The following is a 7,033-nucleotide window of genomic DNA, read 5'->3' as shown; positions in this document are numbered from 1 at the left end:
GGGGCCGAAGATACCCCAAGGTTAGGGCAGTCGGATTTCCAGTGGCCCATCAAATGGCATTGAGGGCAAGGCCAAGTTGGTGGCTGGGAGCCCAATGTCCCTAGGCCCCGCATTTGAAACAGGCCCCCGGGGGGTGCGGTTGGTTGCCCCTCTCTGCTGGCTTCCAGAGCCGGCCGGCCGCAGGGCTGCTACCAAGGCTTGGGTCTGCAGCTGAACCTTTTGCTGGAGTCTGGCTTGTCATTTAAGCTCAGCCGCCTCCTCACGGGAATTAAAAACCTTAAATGCCATTTTCACCAAGTCAGAAATGGGGGTCTGAGGGCCCTCCTCAGCCTTCTTTAACTTTCTCCGTATATCCGGCGCCGATTGAGAGATAAAATGAGTAGCCAATACCATGGCCCCCACAGGAGAGGCAGGGTCCAAGCGAGTGTACTGGGTTAAGGCCTGGGTCAATCAGTTAAGAAACATAGCAGGGTTTTCGTCAGGGGCCTGGACAATGTCCCTAATCTTGTCATAATTAACGGCCTTATTAGAGGCTGCCCGCATGCCGGCTATGAGACATTGGACCATGCGGTCGCGGCGCCAGCGGCCATCTTGGCCATCCTGATAATCCCAACCTGGTTCTACAGCTGGGACCGCCTGGGCTCCAACTGGCATGGCAGCATCAGTGAGATGGACCTGATCTGCGTGCTCCTGGGCAGCAGCCTGGATGCGTTCCCTCTCCTCTGTGGTGAGGGTGGTGGTCTGGACCACATGTAAATCATGCCAGGTGAGGTCATAGGCTTGGGCTAGATATTGGAATTCTTTAAAATAGTTATCAGGACTGGCCGAAAAGGAGCCCAAACGTTTCTCAATTTGGGAAAGGTCCTGTAGAGAGAAGGGCGCATGGACTTGGAAAACTTCCTCAGCTCCAGCAACCTCCCTTAGGGGGAAGACTAACTCAGGGGAGGGTTTTCGGGCCCTAGTGCGGGTGGAGATGGGAGGAGAGGCTGGAGGGGACATAAGGGAAGGTTCCGGGGGGGCCCGCATCAGGAGCAGACTCAGGTTTTGGGGGTTGAGGGGATGAGACGGGAGTCGAGGTGGAAGGGGTGGAAGGGGTGGAAGGGACCGAAAGGGGGGTGGTTGGAGCGGGGGGGTTAGGGGGCGTAGGGAGAGAGGGGCCTTGGGGTGGGGGATCGCGGTAAGGAGGAGGAGGAAGAGGAGCCGGGGCCCCTTTTGTCGGTGGGTGGGTGAAGCTCTCCGGAGGTTCAGAGAGGGGAGAATCAGAGAGGAGAGACGGGGAGGAGAGGTCCGTGTCTTTGGGAGCAGTGGGTGGCAGGGTAGGGGGAGGGGAGCGGGCCAAGAGGACCTGAGAGGTGGAGCAGTGAGAGCAGAGGGAGGGGCAAGAGCGCAGAGTCCAGAAAGCCTGGACATAAGGGACCTCGACCCATTTGCCCTGGCGTTTGCAGAAATTGCCTAGGTCCATGAGAATCTGATAGTCAAATGTGCCTTCCGGAGCCCACTGGGACCGATTGTCTAATTGGTATTGTGGCCAAGCAACGGTACAATAGTGTATGAGACGTCGCCTACACAAGTCCTGGTCCAGTTCCAGGGTCTTAAGATTGGCCAGCAGGCACCCTAGGGGTGTTTTAGAGTCGAATTTGGATTGGGAGGTCCCCATGATTCATTGCCAGGCAACCCGAGGGCTGGAGGAAGGCGTCCCCTCGTCCACCACTGGGTTGAGGAAAAACTGTGTCGACTGTCTAGAAGTTGGGACGTCTCCCAGCCTCTTGGAGTCAATGAGGTCATCTGGTGACTGGCGGGGTCCGCCCTAACGCAGCCACGATTAGGGCAGGGCTTTCCCAAAGGGGGCGCAGAATCGGGGAAACGCACCACGGCTTCAGAAGTGGTGTTCAGAAAGGCAGGTCCGGTCTGGCTAGGGAAAGGAGAGAATCTTCCCACTGGGGTGGGGGCTCAATCTCCTTCCCGGGTTTCGGTACCAAATGTAAAGTTTTCCGATGAAATAAACATAACACCAGGCGAAGTGGGTGTAAGGCAAGGTTTATTAAAGGTTCTCTCCGGTGAAGTTTCAGGGCCCAGGTGAAGGGGAGCCAAGAAAGTTACACCGGGAGGAGGTGGGCACCCTCGGGCCAGGTTCCGCAACTCTGGAAAGCAGAGTGGGGGAAGTCGCGCCCAAGGCAGGGAGGAGGGGGCTTTTAAGGGGTCTTGGGGAAAGCTCAGGGGTCTTTTGGCAAGTTTCCCTTATTTGGATATCCCGCCTGCTCATCGGGATCCCATTGGTCCACAGGAGCCCGGGGCGGGGGTCTCAGATTCCTGCTTGGGCCTTTGTTCTCCTGTCCGAGCTCAGGTCTTGTGGCGGGAACTTTCACCATCTTTAGTAGCCCTTCCTGCCAGCCCAACACTTGTATCATCCATACCATCATTAAGAAGCTCTGCTCTTCCACCAGTTCAAAGAGATACACGCATCCCTTTGTTTATTGCAGCATTCTTTATAATAACCAAGCTATGGAAGCAATTGAAGTGTTCATCAACAGATAAATGGATAAAGAAAGGTGATGTATATGCAATGGAAGGTTACCTACTCATAAAACAATGAGATATTGCCATTCACAACAACATGGTGGACATAGAGGTTATTATGCTAAGTGAAATAAGTCAGAGAAAGAGAAAGGCTGTATGACTTCACTAATATGTGAGATCTTAAAAACAAATGAACAAACAAAACAGAAACAGACTCATTAATATGGAGAACAGAGGGATACCAGAAGGGAGGGGGGTTGGAGGTATGGGTGAAATAGGTGAAGAGAATTAAGAGGTACAAACTTCTAGTTATAAAACAAATGAGTCATAATAAAATAAAAGAGCCATGAGGATGAAAAGTACACAGGAACTACAGTCAGTAAAAAAAAAAAAAAAAAAAAAAGAAAAATTAATAGCTCTGTTCCTCAAGGGAGCAAGAAACTGAATTTCTGGGTGTGTTGCTATGCCCTAAGCATGTACACACATGTACACAAAAAATAAAGGGGATAACATTCAGCTCTAATTTACCCAACATCTCACCACATCAGACACTCTAGAATAATTTTATGTCCAGTGCATTTTCTAATATTTTTACAGAATCACTGAGTTGCCTCCTGTTATCAGCTACTCTAGATCCTGAGCCCACAAAGTATTGACATGCAAAGTTAAAAGATGTTTATTTTGTAAAACAGAAGCAGCAAAGGCAGAGGACCTTGCAGTGAGTTCTTTCCATACTTTACTATGGACACACCAAGACAGTTTTTGCCGACTCAAATAGCTGTTACTTTTAGAACCTGGACTACTGTAAACATTTTTTCCCTCTGGACAGCATTCTGCATGTGCATTGAGAGTAGCTGGCTCCTATCTACCAAGGCGAACTTTCTGCAGCTGTTCCTCCCCAGGAGCACTATTTCTGGTGTGACTTCTGAGGGGCATAAACTGGCCCTCCAGACCGAAAATATTTCTCCCACTCACCTGCCAACATGCCTGGAGGCTTGAACTGAATGAATGCCTTAGGGTACCTGAAAAGAGTAACAAATTAGCAAGCTAGAATGAGCTAGCTGGAATTAATTTATCACTCCTTGCTCCCTGGCAGAGGAATAGAAATAGCCAGAATAGAAATATTTCCAGGGCAAAAGTTGGAGACATCTGGAGCTTGCAGTGACTAAAGGCCTAAAAGCTGATTAACCATTGAGTTAGTAATCAAATGCTGCCCATCTACTGTGTGCCAGGCACTGTGCCCAGTGAAGGTGTTCCAATGTTAGATGCCATCAGGGGCCACCATGGTAGCTTGGATGATGGAAGCAGATGGCAGGGTCAGTCAGCCCCTCTGAAAAGTGTGTGAGTTGAGGAGAGCATCCTGCATGTGTCTCTGGGCACATGGCTAAGCAGGCCTAGAACAATCACTTCCTCCAACAAACAAATGATTTTCAGCTACTGAACCACCAGCACACTCCCTAGCAGGTGTTCTCCATTCTTGGCTAGCTCACTCACCCTTAACCAGAAACCTCTACTGTGGCTTATCAGAAGTGTAGATTTCTTCCTTAGGTGTGGGCTATTACCTGGGAATGTCAGCTTGAAACAAGTGTATCAGAAATACTTTCCAGACCGCTCACTGGAGAACTGTGCTAATTCTCCCCTAATCTTCAGAAAACAAAGCATTATGATTTCACCTGGTTTAAAAATAAATTCTAATGAAATACCTGATGCAAATGAAGAAGGTTTTGCCTATTGGCAAAATCCACTCTATGCTTTGAAATGAATTCCAAAACACACTGGCATTTTTCTTTGACTTAGAAAGGGGGAAATTGCTCTTCTTTTTGTTCTTTAAAATTCACTTAATGGTTACAGAGGGGAATCAGAGGACATGAAGTACAGAAATTGAATTACCATCCGGCACATTATAGCTCCTTTTCCAGAAAGTCAAACACCATTTGCCTTTGAGCTGATGAGCTTCCTTTGGGATCCTTATAAAGACTTTCCCCCTCTTTCTTCCTCTTATATTGTCTAAATTAAATTTTCATCATTTAAGGAATTTTAGTTGTTTTCCTTTTATGCAGGCTATGCTACAATACTAATCAGAGTCTCTGAGAAGTAAGTAGGTCATATGAATATATTTCAAAGTAGGATTTGATGCTCAGAAAGAATCATTATGGAAATTACTGGGGAAACAAAATTTAGGCATTTGGTGATGGTGCTGAAAACCAGGTAATGTCTAAAGTGAAACATGAGCCATTGGGATTAGAAATTATAGGCTATTGGTGACTTGCCTAAGTATAATGAAAGTATTTACTTTTTCATAGGATATTCTGAGCTATAAGTGACCTTTCCACCAATTTTATTCTCTTCTTATTGCAACTGGTATTTTAAAAAATGTATACAGAAGGAACTTGGCTCATTATAGGCTAGGGCTATGAGGGATAAGATTCCCTAAAGTTTGGTTTCTGTCCTCACAATGTTTAAAGCTCACTTTCTAGCCTGGCCAACAGTATCAGATAATGGACAACATATGTCTCCTAAGATAGAGTTTTTATTCCCCCCATTGGCTAAGGTGTCTGCTTCAAAAGATCATGAAATCCCTTCATTCTGAAAGTGGCTGCTGCTCAAAGGCTGGTTCTGCTAGTCTAGTGGCTCTCAAACTTGAGTGAGAATCAGAATCAACTTGAGGCTTATTACAACACAGATGGCTGGGCTTGGCCCCAGAGTTTCTGGCTCAGGACGTCTGGGCTGTGGCCCAAGAATCTGCATTTCTGTTAAATTCCAGCTAATGATGATCATGATGATGTTGTTGCTCTGGAGAACCTAGAGGCTCTTGAGAACCATTGCCCTAGGTACCTTTCTCTACCTCACTCCTTGGAGTCAACCCATGGGCATCCGTCTCTCTCTAAATGTAACAACCCCAACCCAGTAACTTCCAGATGACAGAGAGCACGTGTGCGTGGGCACAGGCACTGTGGGGGGCAGGTAAGTGATTGGCAAGAGAAGACTTTGCCAAGAAACCACTCATTCTCTCTACTGTACAGGAATCCATGAGTGAAACAGAAGTGGGTGGAAATCTCTATGCAGCTGAGGTGAGAACAGGCACTAATTCCTCTTCAAGTGTTTTGGAGACAGGAGGTAGTATTTTAAAATTAGAAAATAAATAAAATATGTGCCAGATCAAAGCAGATGTTTTTGCCACGTGTTTCTTGTGTGGAGTCAGTTGGCTCTACTGCCTGCAGAATTGAATTGGTTTCCTCCAGAACATAGTTCTTTTGAAAAGGAGATGAGTTTAGAGCCTGAGCTCTGTGACTGCTCAAGGGAATTTTCCTGACCTTCTCCCTCACAGGCACCTTTCATGGCTTTTATAATGTGAATCATCAGTTATTAGTCATAGAAGTAACAGGGGGATAAGTTCAAGCTGTTTCAGTCAATCCTTCTGCTACATCTGTGGGGTTTTTAAGGTCATTTTATTAAAACTTGTTGCCTTTCCTATCTTAGGGCAGATATTGAACTTAAAGATTTTAGGTGAAAATGTTTGTATTCTTCCTACTACATTTGAATATCAAGTATTAAAATTCTGGTCCTAGAGCAATGTCTACTAATATTTATTTAGTAACTAGATGTGAATGCTGGATTTTGCTTCATAACCTAAATGTTTATTGATTCATCCAGCAAATCTTTATTATGAACCCACTATGTTCCTGGTGAGGGAGTTTAATCCCAGGAAAGAAAGAGACCTTGTGCTCACAGAGAAGAGTGTCGGAGGCAGGACCCTGGCCAGGGCGGCCTCCGCCATTAAAAGATGGCGCCTGGCTAGTTGCCAGGTTAGGATTACCTCCTGAGACTAAGCCGAATGCCCAAAGAGGAAGTAAACAGCATTGGTTGCTAGCAAAGTTGTTCGTTTAGGTGCACAGCCTGATTCGCTCCCTCCTGTACCCTGCTCGCTGATTGGTCATGTAAGCGTATATAAGTGTGTAGACTTGCAGAAATAAAGAGAGAAGATACATCTGAACTGAGGCTTCTTGTCGTCCTTGCAGGTCGAGGGCGATAAAGAGAATGACAAGCAATGATAAATGCTGTACAGAAAGAAATGAGGTAAAGACTAGAGAACAACAGAAGAGGTAATGTTTGAACGACCTGAGGGAAAGGTTCATGCAAAGGTCCCATGGAGATACAATCCATTTCCTTGGTTTCCTCTCCTTGCTTTAAGGTAGATTTATCTAGTCTACCATTTTATTCAGTCCTAAGTATTCAAGGATATCAGCCTAGAGTTCCCAACCTCACATCCCACTTATCACTGCCTCACCTCTGTTTCCTGTCTTCTATACAAGTGATACATGGGATCTTCTTAGTACACACAGCGCCCCCACCCCCTACCCCCCGAATGGCCAGCCTCCACACACAGTTTAACATTCTAGTCATTTTCTCACTTTGCATTTTAACAGATGTTTTCCTATTTTATCCAGGATTTCTAGATATTTTGTACTGTGAGTTCTTTAAACAGTCCACGATTTGGCTAGAAAAGGGTTTCTAT

This window comes from Mustela erminea, chromosome 15 (assembly GCF_009829155.1).
Source record: "Mustela erminea isolate mMusErm1 chromosome 15, mMusErm1.Pri, whole genome shotgun sequence".
NCBI lineage: Eukaryota > Metazoa > Chordata > Mammalia > Carnivora > Mustelidae > Mustela > Mustela erminea.
The sequence above is the reverse complement of the archived record's forward strand: the minus strand, read 5'-3'. Positions refer to the sequence as shown.